This window comes from Artibeus jamaicensis, unplaced genomic scaffold (genome assembly GCF_021234435.1).
Source record: "Artibeus jamaicensis isolate MK-2021 breed Jamaican fruit bat unplaced genomic scaffold, CSHL_Jam_final contig_935, whole genome shotgun sequence".
NCBI classification, from domain to species: Eukaryota; Metazoa; Chordata; class Mammalia; order Chiroptera; family Phyllostomidae; genus Artibeus; species Artibeus jamaicensis.
The window spans coordinates 3027607-3040603 of NW_026522016.1; positions in this window are offsets into that span (position 1 = coordinate 3027607).

A 12997-nucleotide genomic window follows, 5' to 3' on the forward strand; every position below is an offset into this window, starting at 1 on the left:
TTGAGGTACCTTCTTTCTTTTGTGTCACTATCCTGAATTTATGCAACTAAGAGCCAGGTAGGATCTGGGGGATTAGAAAACTCCTTTGCTGCCTAAGTAATTGGAAACCTATTACTTTTCTTTTTTTCTAAGTGGAGTAAAGCAAGTTTCATATTAGTTAAAATATAGTGACTACATCATACAGCAATGTACATTTTATTTGTTGCTTCTAAGAAGTAAGAGTGAGTTAAAACAACTCATTCACAGTCATTCATCTAGCAAACGTTTAACAGTTGTTGAATTCAGAATTTCTGTACTCCAGTTCACTGAAGCCTAAAATCACAGTATTATTTCTCATTTTGCTCATATGTTATCTGTATGCTTGAATGCGCTTCTAAATAGATGTAAATGTGAACTCTCAGTGATACAGGGTGCAGCCAGGGGGGCCCCAAAAAAAGATTTGGAATGGTGTCCAGAATTCAAAGTGTATAGGAATATTGGAGAGACATATAGGATGTCCTCACTCCCCACCCCCCCAGGGGGAAGAAATGAATGGAGCCAGGGCCATTGAGAACTGTTTTGCATAGCAACAGTTTTGCAGCTAACCTCTGGAATGATTATTTAACATATCTATAACCTTTAACTGGTTTCATAGATATGTTAAATAGCTGTGGCCAAGTTTGGAGCCAGAGAGAAGGGAGAGGACTGGGACTCAGGATGTAACTAGGGACTCAGGATGAAACTAGGGGCTGCGCTCCTGAGTGAGAGGACCTGTGTGAGAGCTTGGAAAAGACTGGCTCGGAGACATGAAGGGTCCCCGCTTGGCCAGATGGAGAGAGAGAGCCAAGCGGTTTCAGCAGAGTGAGGACCCCCTGTTGGTGAGGTGAAAGAGGGAGCCACGTGGTTTTGGCAGGGTGTGGACCCCTCTTTCCCAGGTGAAAGGGAAAACCACGCAGCTTTGCCAGAATGGAGATCCCTGCAGCCAGATGAAGATGAAAGCCACATGCTTTTGGTGGAGTGCGGACCCCTGCAGCTTTGGTAGAAGAGGCCCACGCGGCTTTGGGGTGCCCCCTTTGGCCGCGGGGCCTGAAAAGCAAGAGAGACTTTGACTGGAACTGAGTACAAAGGACTCTTGCCAGTGGACCATGAGAGGGTACCACAGTACTTTGAATTAACTCGAGATTCTGCACGGCAACACAGCTGACGGTGCCAGCGGCCTGAAAAAGGGACGTGTGCTCTTTTCCTGATTTACGGTACCCGGAGTTGGGACAGTGGGAGAAGGGAGCTGTGTGGGTGTAGGTGTATACCCTAAAGGACTTTGATATTTTAGTGGAGTCAGTAAGCCTAAATAGCATTAAATAAACATTTTGTTTCCTTTTCACAAACCTCTGGCATTGAGAGATGTCTTTCCAACTGGCGGCGGACAGAAGAGCCCAGTAGATTTTAGTATTTGTTTTTGGGAGGGGCCCCTGTTGTATAGCAGTTTTGGGCATCCCTAGGTGGGCCAAATGTTGTATTGCCCCTCCCTCCGACCTCTTGTTCGGTAACATCAGTACTAAGCATAAAGTTCCTTTTGCATGTTAGCATCTTTCATGTAAATATTCTGGGGCAGGCTAGGAGCAATTAATACTGTATGTTAGATTATAGTGTCATACTGCTTCCTTTAGAATTTTTTGGAATTAAAGAGGGCTCCACACAAACCATGTAGAGAAAGCCACAAAAATGCAATTACACTGGTAATTTGTGTTACATTAATTAATCAATGCAAAATTACATAGTTTCAATACTTTTGAAATATAAGGCCTCATTGTAGACAGGTTACATGTCTAAAATTCAATTTCAAATTACTAGCATGCCCTGAGGCCTCATTCTTGCCTGTCCATTGACCACATTAGCAGTTTATATAGTCACCTGAAAGTCACACAGTTCAAAGGTACATGATTCTAATTCAGGGTATTACCATACCTTCCATCTCCTGAGAGAGGTATCACCCTATATATCACTTGATCAGGGATAAACTGCTCAAGTATAGCACAAAGACAAAGAGGAAAATTAAGTAAACTGGAAGAGCAGAGAGGGGTAATAGTTAACACAGAGACACCTAACTACATCCCAGCTGACCAGTAGGTTGTGAGCTATATCAGTAAAGAGTGAGCACTGTATGGCAAAAGCCAACTGAGAAAGAGCATCCATACTGATGATTACCATAGCTACCTAACTTACCTACCAAGGAGTTAATGTCATCTGGCATGCACGCAGGGTAATATGGGGTAGGAGTTCTGCCTCTCAAGCATAGATTTTTTTTTCCTAGACTGACTTAGATACACAGATAGGCCTATAAAGATTGAGTAATAACCAATTAATTAATCTTGTCTCCATAGTGTTAATATAACTAGATTGATATAATTCCAGGATAAAGGAAACAACACAGTAATTATTTTTCTAGTAATGAAATTTTAGTAAATCTGGCAAGAAATAGGAAAATAATGTTAAGCATAAGGTCGTTCTTAGCACCACGTGCTCAATTTTACATGTTTGTCCTGGGCCATGGGTCCTTTAAAATACCACTCTGGATTATTTGGTCTTACTTCTATTTTGGGAGAAAATAGAACATCTCTAACTTTGTACTCCCCATTCCTCTGAAGTGTCTTCATTAGTTTAAGTGCCTTGAACCTTCAGTTAGAAGAATGTCATAACTCAATGACTCTTTTGTTAGAAAGAAGACAAGATTTATTATCTGATGTGTTTACCTATATATACAAAGCATCTACAATTTTTTAATTAAATTAATTGTGAATTGAACACATGATTATACTTATTTATGGAGACATCTTACTTTTTACCTAGCCACATCCTAGAAATTTTGGAAGGTATCATCTTTGTAATCTTTTTGCCATGTAAGGATTTTTTAAATGTTTAATAAGATTATTTTTGTTTAATGACCATTTCATTGGACTTCTGCTCCCAAAGAACCATTCAGTTTACAGCATGCATTTCCTGCCTTAGAACCACGGTGGCATTGGTCTTAAGTACCATGTTGCTACCCATGATCCTTAAAGTAGTTATCTTGTAGATGGATTTCATGAGGCTGTAGGTGGTAGTAGTGCCACCTCAGCCTTTGGGAATCACAAAAACCTATAAGATGTAACATCTGTGTGGCTTAGAAGGCCTTCATTTTGGGGGGACATTTTTAGTCCTATTTTCATACTTCTAATTGAGTCAAGGTATATCTCCAAAGACTGAACTGTGTCTCAGTGCATCCCAGTGCTGTCTCTATTATAAGAAAAATGGCCCTTGATGATATTCTGTTCAATTTGCCTCATTAGTCACCTGCACAGCTTATTCTGGTCCTTTCATATGAACTCACAAAGGGCCTGGATACTAGTCATATTCATGAAGAGATCCTCGGATATGGGCCATCTATTTCAATGGTCTGTTCAGAACTGGCAACCTGGACATGAAGATCCCTGCTTCCTATCTATGGTTCTTTTTCTATGAAAAGCAGCTCCTTCAGAACTTTAGTCATGTCCATTTGCAGCACAGTATTATGGTAACTGTGGACAACAGAGACATTCCTTTCCTTAAAAAGGAACATAGCCAGCTTGCCTTTTACTTGACTCTGAAGTCATAAGTAGCCACATGTGTATTGCCACTCTGCAAGATGATATAAACATTGTCCAGGACTCAATATCTGTTTTCACAGCCTTAGCTTGTCTAGAATTATGACCAGTGACTGATCTGGGGGTCTCTTTTCTTCTCCTATTTCCAATTATCTATCTTTATTTAGCTTTCCTTGGTCTGGAGAAAAGACTAGTTTGCTTTTTGGATATTCCGGCATGTCTCCTTGCCCTGGACACCCCCTGCCATTCTAACCAGTCTTTCAGTCTCCTGTCTTCCCATTACACCAGAATCTGAAAGAAACTGGAGAGCCAAAGATTCCAGTGTCAGCACAGAATCAGCATGAAACTGGTCAGGCAGACCCTGTGGCAAGGCAATAGGACTGAGCCCACAAACCAGTAGTTGGCAAAGAAGGTGGTTGATTGGTGGGTAAGCTTACTGAGAGGAGGGAAAGAGACAAGTGGAACATTGGCTTAGGAACTCTTGCTGAAGGTCATTGTTGTTGTAATATAGAAGATAAAAAATGTTTATAAATACATATATATGTATGCATTTATATTCACTCACATATTGCACATAACTTAGTTGTATAAACTGTTAAAAATTCTAAGGAGTTAAATATGACTGCTTCATAAATTATGTGTTACTCAAATATTAGTTAATATTTGCATTGTCCCTCCCACTTTCTCAAATGATATTGTTTTCCTTTCCTACTGTTCTATACTGCATCACTCTAACATTGGAGAGGTTATAAGCTTCATAGTGAGACTAGTAAATAGTTGGATCTTGGGGAACTACATCTGTAAAATGACAATAATATCATGTGACACTTAGAGTTGCATACATTAAATAAGAAAAAACATTATAAAGTGCTTGGCATTTAATAAACCCTAAAAAGTTATATCATTATCATTGTTTGTTCAGAAAGTATTTTAATATATTTTGCATAGATTTAAATGTTTTAGAATTTAAAAAATAATGATTTAAATACTTGTTATCACAAAGTATTATTTATAAATGCATTGATATTTTCTGTCTCATCCTATGCACAGCACTACTAACTTTCCCTCTTTACACACATGGTTTATACAAAAATAGACAATTACATTTACATCTAGGCAATGGAGAAAAACAACCTCTGATACCAACAGTTACCTGTGTATGTAAATAACAATGCCCAACTTTCCAAGACTGACTAACATCTAATATTCTACTTGAATTATACACCAACCTTTTTTAGCAGGCAGATATAATGTTATTTTATAGGTCAAAAGAATATGGAGCCCCAAAGAGTTGAGGCCCTGATTTGTGCAAGGTAACACATTGTTAAGTGAAGTAACTGGAGTGGTAAACAATTGTCCTGCTCCTAGTGTCCTGCTGTCTCATGGAAATATTTCAACAACCCAGGCTAGGTTTTTTTTAAATTTTTTCTCTTAAACTTTAAAATAATCAATTAGTCAAATGAAAACCAGTTACCAATCCTACTATGTTTTGGGAAATTCAAAGTCATAATTTTTGAGTATTTTCTATGACATTCCTGAGAAAAGAGTATATTCATATGAACTAAATGTTGAGCATTCAGTTCTCAACAACCATTTCTATTGTAAAAAAGTCTGATGACTGGAGAATGGTTTCTTATAAATAAATAATGGACTTTAGGATTAAGTCATTTTTAATCAGAATTTAACTCTACTGTTTGTCTTAATATTCCAGCAGATTCCTGGTCCTGTTTTTCTTCTGCTTAGATGAATTGCTATCCTTATCGAAGTTTTTTAATTTATATGTGAAATTTCTAGACCATGAGTTAAATTATTTTTAATAAATCCCTTGATTTCCTATATCCAAGCATTTAGTGCCTACTCAACTCAAAGTTTTAACTATTTACTACATGTTAGTAATTTTGCTAAGTCCTAAAAATGAACAAATAAATGAATCCATCTTATAGTTTACATTTCTTCTCATAAATTGGTCTTAATATAGGTAATCTGAAGAACATTAGCACCAATATTTTTATTTTAAATTCATTCAAAGTTATTTTGGTCCTTAAGGTAAAAGCACTATGAAAGAATAATTGATAAAGTTAATAAAATTTCTCCAAAATATAACTCTAATTTTGAAGGCATAACTTGTGTTTATAATTAGGCAAAATGTCTCAAACCCACTTACTCATCTTTCAGTTAAAATATTTGTTTACATGAATATCACAGGGTACCAATATTCTCAAACATTCTTCTTATCTTTTGGATCCAAAGCTCGGTTTTCCAGTTACTTATCATGTCTCAGGGATATTTTGTATTCAAAATACACGCATCAGCAGTCCATCACTATTTATATTCTTGCCAGCAGCAAAGTTGAAATTAATAAAAGTTTTCTAGTTGGTCCTCAATACTGTCTTTAGGAGGATTTCTTAAATGTCATGTTATTCTTCCAACTGTTTTCTCTTTTATCTACATAAATTCTGCAAAATATTCAAGTCTGTCTTTCAGTTTATTTCAAATGTAAACAGTATCTGTACCCACACTTGACCTAGGAATGAAAATTGTGTTAAATAAATCAATCAATTTTATATTTATATGGTTATTTTAACATACAATTAAATATTCCCTCAGGGGATACACTAGAAAAATTAATGACCTAGTGAATTGCTTTTGAAGCAAGCCACAACATAGTCATTCTTTACATGTATTCACATAGAAGAAACTAATAAAAATAAATTTGACAACTACTATATGAACAAGAGAGTGATTATTTAGTAATTATTTATGTTGCTTACAGCACTGTAACTTTTCTATAATGCTAAGCAGCCATATATTTTGTTTTAAATGTTTTTGCCCTCTTTCAAGGAAATAAAGCCAATACTATCGACTCATCCAAATAAAATACTGTCTTTTCTGAAAACTCTCAGGAGCCCTGGACAAGATTGTGCAGAAATATGAACATGAGATATGCTTGTGAAAGATCTCTCTGGAGATGTTAAGATAAATAAAGATGAACCAGGGAGAATTATTCAGCTCCCATGAGTAATTCCACATCCCCATGCATTCATGTGTCTAGAGGTAAACTCTCTCCAGCCTCATTAGCCTCTAAAAGCACAAACAAGGCACATAAAACAAAGTGAGTATTATGAGGAAAATTATTTTCCGTAGAGAAAAAATGATATTTTCACTTCTTTCCCAAAATATGCCTATACCTGAAGCCATCTGACAGATGTAGCCTGGAGGGGAAAAGTGTTTCCTGATTTCAAAGTACCACCATCATGTTAGGCTGGTATCAGCAGAAAATGGAGAATTCCAAAGGAAATATTTACTTTTTTTTTTGTTTTGAAAAGACACATTTTCTGGATTCTTAATTGATTAATATGTAGTAAATATGTAGGTTAACGGGAAAAAATGACCATATCAGAGAGAGCTGTCTTCTCAATTTTTCAAGCTGCTGCTTGTCCTTATAAAAATTATGAGGACAAAATCATAGACCTTATCTAATTTGGATTAATCTGGCTTTTCATGTGTTTGGTAGTTTTAGTGTCCTTGTGTGGTCAATAGGAAATATTTCACAAAGTAGCAGAAATAATTTCCAGATCCCTTAATCACAAAAGCTATATCTTATTCCTCTTTGAAGTTATTTAATGAACATATTTAATGTTCTAAGCACCATCTAGAAGTCAGATAATATTTTAGTTTTCAGAAATGCAGTGGAATACAAAATAGACAAGTTTTTGTATTCATGAATGTTAGATTCAAGTCAGGGTGATTCTAATAAAAATAAGTAAATAAAAAATTCATATATGATGTGTACTCTGAAGAACATTAAATAGGATCATATGATACATAGTCCTCATGTTTAGAAAAGTGGCAGTGCGTAAGATGATCAGGGAAAGAATTTTCGAGCAAGCAAGCACACCCAGCAAACTAGGCAGAGATAAGGGGAGCGTGGTGGTCTAATTTGAAAAGATATTAAAAATGTTTAAGGATGTGAAAGAAACCTACTGAGGCTGGAGTATGGAAAGCAAGTGGGAATGTTAAGAGCTGGAGTCAAAAAGTCAAGAAAAAGCCAGATTTTCTAAGACCTCATAGGTTATGGTAAAGGGATGGAGTATTATTACAAATTCAATGTACTATATATATCTTAAAGTGAGAGTAGGCATGTAGTGGACAATTAAACATTACTTAATATTGAAATAATGTTGGGCATCTGCTTCCATGTACATTTGCATTCTTAAGCCCAATTCTTTCTCCATTAAAGTAAGACTTTATTCCTGAGTTTCACTACACTTCAGTGTACTTAGTGATTAAACTTAACTTTTCTAATTAAGGCAGCTTAATTGACCAAAAGTTGTAAACACCTTTATTTTTTTAAATAAGATTATTTGTCATTAAGGGGAAAATTCATACATTTTTTATCCATCTTCTTTGTAATGCATATTTGTGACTCCTTAGTTATTAATCATTGCTTATTTATAGCTATAGATTAAAGAGACCACATCTAAACTTCGTAGAAATATTTTATCAACTGATGTATACATGAGTTATGTGACATAAACTTTGAAACATTTTTAAAATTTTTCCCAGCAGCCATCTCCTTTTCTTCTGTCTGATAGATTCTAGACACTCTGTGCCTATGCTTAGACCTTTTTAAAGCTGTGTCATCTACCTAAGTGTCTGTAAAGAAATAAACAGGTAATCCTAATATGGTGTTCTTATGATCAACATTTATAGACCCCTATTTCCTGTCAGGTTTTTTACTTTTGAGGCCTTATTTTTATTTACTTAATATTAATGTAGCCAGCTACTTTCTAGGTGCTAGCAACAGTCATACATACTTCACAAATATAAACTCACAGAATACTGGGATGGGAGTAAAATACAGAAAACTGTACTTGAAAAACAATTAAAATTAAAAATAGATAAACTCTCAGAATGAAACCTAACAACAGTATTGCAGTGGAATTCATGGTGCAAACGAACTGAATTAACCATTGTGTTTCATGAGTTCATTAACAAACTCATGAAACACAACTATGGTTTTCATCAGATCATTTAAAAAATGTTATCTATTGTTAGTTTACATTATCATTAGCTTTCTTGAAGAGACTTTATTTTTTAAAACAAGTATCACTTGTTTACAGGATAGAAATATTTGCAACCTATAATAATTGTTCAGTGTTTATTTATTGAGAGGTAAAAATTTGCCAAAGAAACGCTGGTTGAAAAAATTATTATTTTTGGAGGCTATAATGGTGAATTTTTCTCATTTTTAAAATTTGAGGTGATAGGAGGACATGTGGGAAAAGATAAGCTCCTGGGCCCCTAGGAACTATAGAATTCTACAGTGCCATCATTAGGATATGTAACTACTATCTTTCTAAGTCAGCCAAAATTTAGTCACCAATGTGCTAAGGATGAACTGACCGACAGTGCAGCACATTACTACAAGAGTCAACACAGTGGTTAACATCAACAGACGGAGAGGAAATTTTCAAGTGAAAAAAAAAGTGTCCCTGCTTAATGAAGGTTAAAATGCCCATTTGTTAAATTGAGATTTTTCTGCTTGGCATACATCCATCAAAATAATTAACGTGTTTTCAGATTTTACAGTGTTGCTGGGGTTGCATATTATATGAAAAAGCAAAACTTAGAAAATATGTTTCTGTAGACAATCAAGAAGCTTTGGCTGAAAACAAACAATTATGAGAATAAAAGGCTAACAGGAAACATTTTAATGTGTTAGCAATTGAATAATTTGTTGTTTGCAATATTTTCTACTTGGTGAGATAGAGCCTTACCTCACACTGAGCAGTCTTGCTAGTTTCTTCTTTCTTTTTAGTCTAGGGCATTCCAGCACTCCTCAGAAACAGTTGGCCATAAGGAAAACTGTCAGTCACGCTCTAATGGAGAAGCATGAGATCCATAATAATTTTATTGAACATATTGGTCACACCTGCACCTATAATCGTTCTGAGGTGTATCATGTCTTAAATCTGCTCTCTGTATCCTGTCATCATAACTAAAAAGATGTAATATGTGACATAGTATGTTGCATTATTGAATTTCTTAGCCCATAATGCTAGATATGATGCTAGTAGACTCCCTCCTGGGATAATGGCTAGAACTTTTATTCCACACTCTTCTCCAAAATATTACCATTGCCTAATTGAGCCAGAGGTAGAATATGAGCCAGATCCAAACTGAGGCAACTGAATTTTCTATCTCATGAATTTGGATTTAGGTCACTGAAAATAAATTAATTAACAATGTAGGCCTAAGCTTGCAAATGAATGCAGACTTCAGGGGTTGAGACTGCAGTGAACAAGCATGATGGAGACTTGTATGCATTAGAGAATTAGCATCAAAGCTATCTCAAAGAAAAATAAGACACAGTTCCAGGCAAACATAAACATGTTACTTGTGTTATTGCTTTTTAATGCATGGTTTCTTCCCCCAGACCTTAAATACTTTGAGATTCTTCTGAATCTGTTCATCAGCCTCTCCCCAACTCCTACTTTTGCTGTTTATAATCAAGTGATTCTTAACTGAGAAACTTCACTGTGCTGCTTTATCCTCTATGGATTATAAATTAAGTGTGTATGGAGATGTGAGAAAGAAAAAAAGATAAAAGAAGAATGTGAGGTTGGATTAAGTAAGAGTGGACAGGCTTTTTAAATATAAGATTAGTCTTACTCTCAAGAGAATGATTCTAATCCCAAATAAAATTTTTACTTATAAAATCACATTGAAAAAATTCCCACTTATTGATTACATGATTTAAAGGTGGACTATGTAGATTTTGTGTTTTGGCAGAGGCCTCAGATTATTGCTGTGGCACTGGACCCTTTATGTAAAACATGTGAAAAAAACTGTGAAACTGACTCAAAGATCTTTAATATACCACCTATTAGCAGACCATTTAAGAAGAAACTAAGGATTCATGAGACAAGATAGTAAGGATTTCTTTACAGAGAGTTGAATGAGTCCTGAGTGATTTATCTACCTCGGGCCAAATTTGGGGAGGAATAGTATGTCAGTAGGTCCAGGGCTCAGACATTGCAGAAGCCAGTGCTTTACTTGGACCTGGAAGCCTCTATTGATGCTAAGTTGAAGCGAAGTGCCTGTGACGGCAGCACAAGGAGAGCGGAGCTTGAGACCTCCTCCTTATGGTACAGATATGTATCTTTCTTGTCCATAGAGAACCCTGGAAAGGTATCCAGGCTTAAAACATCTAGGGAAAGCCCTGGCCAAGTTCTGCCTGATTGAACTAGGGAACTTTGACAGAAAGAGCCTGTGTAGGATGTAGGACATCCCATAGTGGATGGAGCTAAGGGAGAGAGTGTCAGTGGCCTTGTAAAAGGTAAGTCACCCACAGAACACAGTGAAGTGAAAAGCCCTCACAAAAAAAGTGGGGTAGTGGTCACTGATAACCCCACAAAAGCAACCCTGAGGACAAAGAAAGGGCATTTCTGTATTTGACATGGCAGACAATGCTGGACAAGTCAAGTAAGAAATTTCCATTCCTTTACCTCTTTTTCTCCCATCCTGGTTAAGCCAGAGACAATAGAGTAAAGTAGCAGAGATGCAACAACAGAACATGGCAGATTAATAAGAAAGGATCTCAGTAGCTCTCATTCCCCACTATTAGTTTTCTTAGCCCAAGATGAGAATATTCTGACTTTAAATTGAATGCAAAATTAAAATTCTGACGGATCAGATTTGCCTGCTTATACTTAGGAATGAGACTGTCATTAAGTAAAATAAATTAAGATGCAATGTTTCTGCCAGAGCAGCACTCAGAGAAAGTGGAGATAAACTCACAATACAGTAGTCCTCTTTATCAGCACTTTCACTTTCCGCTGTTTGCAGCGGTAGACTTGCAGTCAACCATACACAAAATGTATTTAAAATTCCAGAAACTCGGTCCAAAAGTATTAATTTAAAAATTCATAAGTTAGTTCTGCTGGTGTAGCTCAGTGTGAGCTGTAAACCAAAGGGTCACCAGTTCGATTCCCAGTCAGGGCATATGTCTGTGTTCCAGGTCAGGTTCCCAGTGGGGGCCACGTGAGAGGCAACCACACACTGATGCTTCTCTAACTCTCTTCCTCCCTTCCCTCCTCTCTAAAAATAAATAAGTAAAATCTTTTTAAAAATTCATATGTTAAATAACTCATGTTTTAAACTGCTCAACATCTGTTACCCACGTTAGTCACTTAGCAGCCGTCTGGGGTATCAGATGTACTGTAGTGGTTTCACGCTGCTTGTGTCCACTAAACCTTATTTTACTTAGTAATGTCTCCACGGCTGCTCACATAACTTTTATTACGGCACATAGTTGTAAGTGTTCTACTTTAATTTTTAGTTGTTGTTACTTTTTAAATCTGCCTAATTTAAAAATTGCATTTCTCATAGGTATGCATATGTAGAAAAGAACGGTACATCTGGATGTTGTACGACCCATGGCTTCTGGCACTGACTGTGGATTTGGGAACAAATCCTCCTTGGATGAAGGGTGACTACTGTACCTTGTTTGGAAACCAATGATGTGAAAAAAAGTAAAGCTGTTTCCGGAGTTCATTTTAAAATAAAACTCTTTTTAAGTTTACTGTATTATGGTTTGATTTACATATATTGTGACATGATTACCACAGTAAGTTTAGTTAACAAGCATCATCTCACATAGATATAATAAAAAGAAAAGGCACAAAATTCTCTTTGTGATGGGTTCTACTATCTCAACAACTTTCCTATACATCATACAGCAGTGTTAACTGGTGCATATTACATTCCTAGCATGTATTTAAGGTACAGATTATTTAGTAAATGAGCTACAGAATTTAGCAATAGAACCATCCAGACTCCATGGAACCCCTGTGCATCCTTTTCAAAGGTTTTACTACAACAGTGGGCAGATTCAGGCAGACATATGACCCCATGTTAGTCCTGTCTGTCAGCTATGCTTACATTCTTCCGTGGGTAATTCATTGGATCTTTGCTTGTAGCTGCCCTTTACTGGAATTCTTTAATCAACCAAAATTGGATGAAAAACAAAGCGTTATGATTTTATCTCATTAATCTCTTTTTTTCAAAATAGAAGATTAGACTGACATTGGCAAACATGACAACTGATTGCAAACTTCAGGTTCACCTCTGATGGCTCTGCTATATCTTTCGAGTGGTCATTTTTAAATTACCTAATCATACCAAGGGAACTTGCTGTCTTACATCATGGTCATGCTGTTACTCTTAAGAACAAATGTGTTGACGTAGGAGAATCCATCATTTTCTTTCTATCAGACACTGTAATAGTGTGGAATAGAAAATGAAAGGAGTGATCTGTTCAAACAGCTCTTAACAATTTGGAGCAAAATGGAAAGCAAAAAGAGCTTTTCTTCTTTGGGCCTCATTTTTCTATC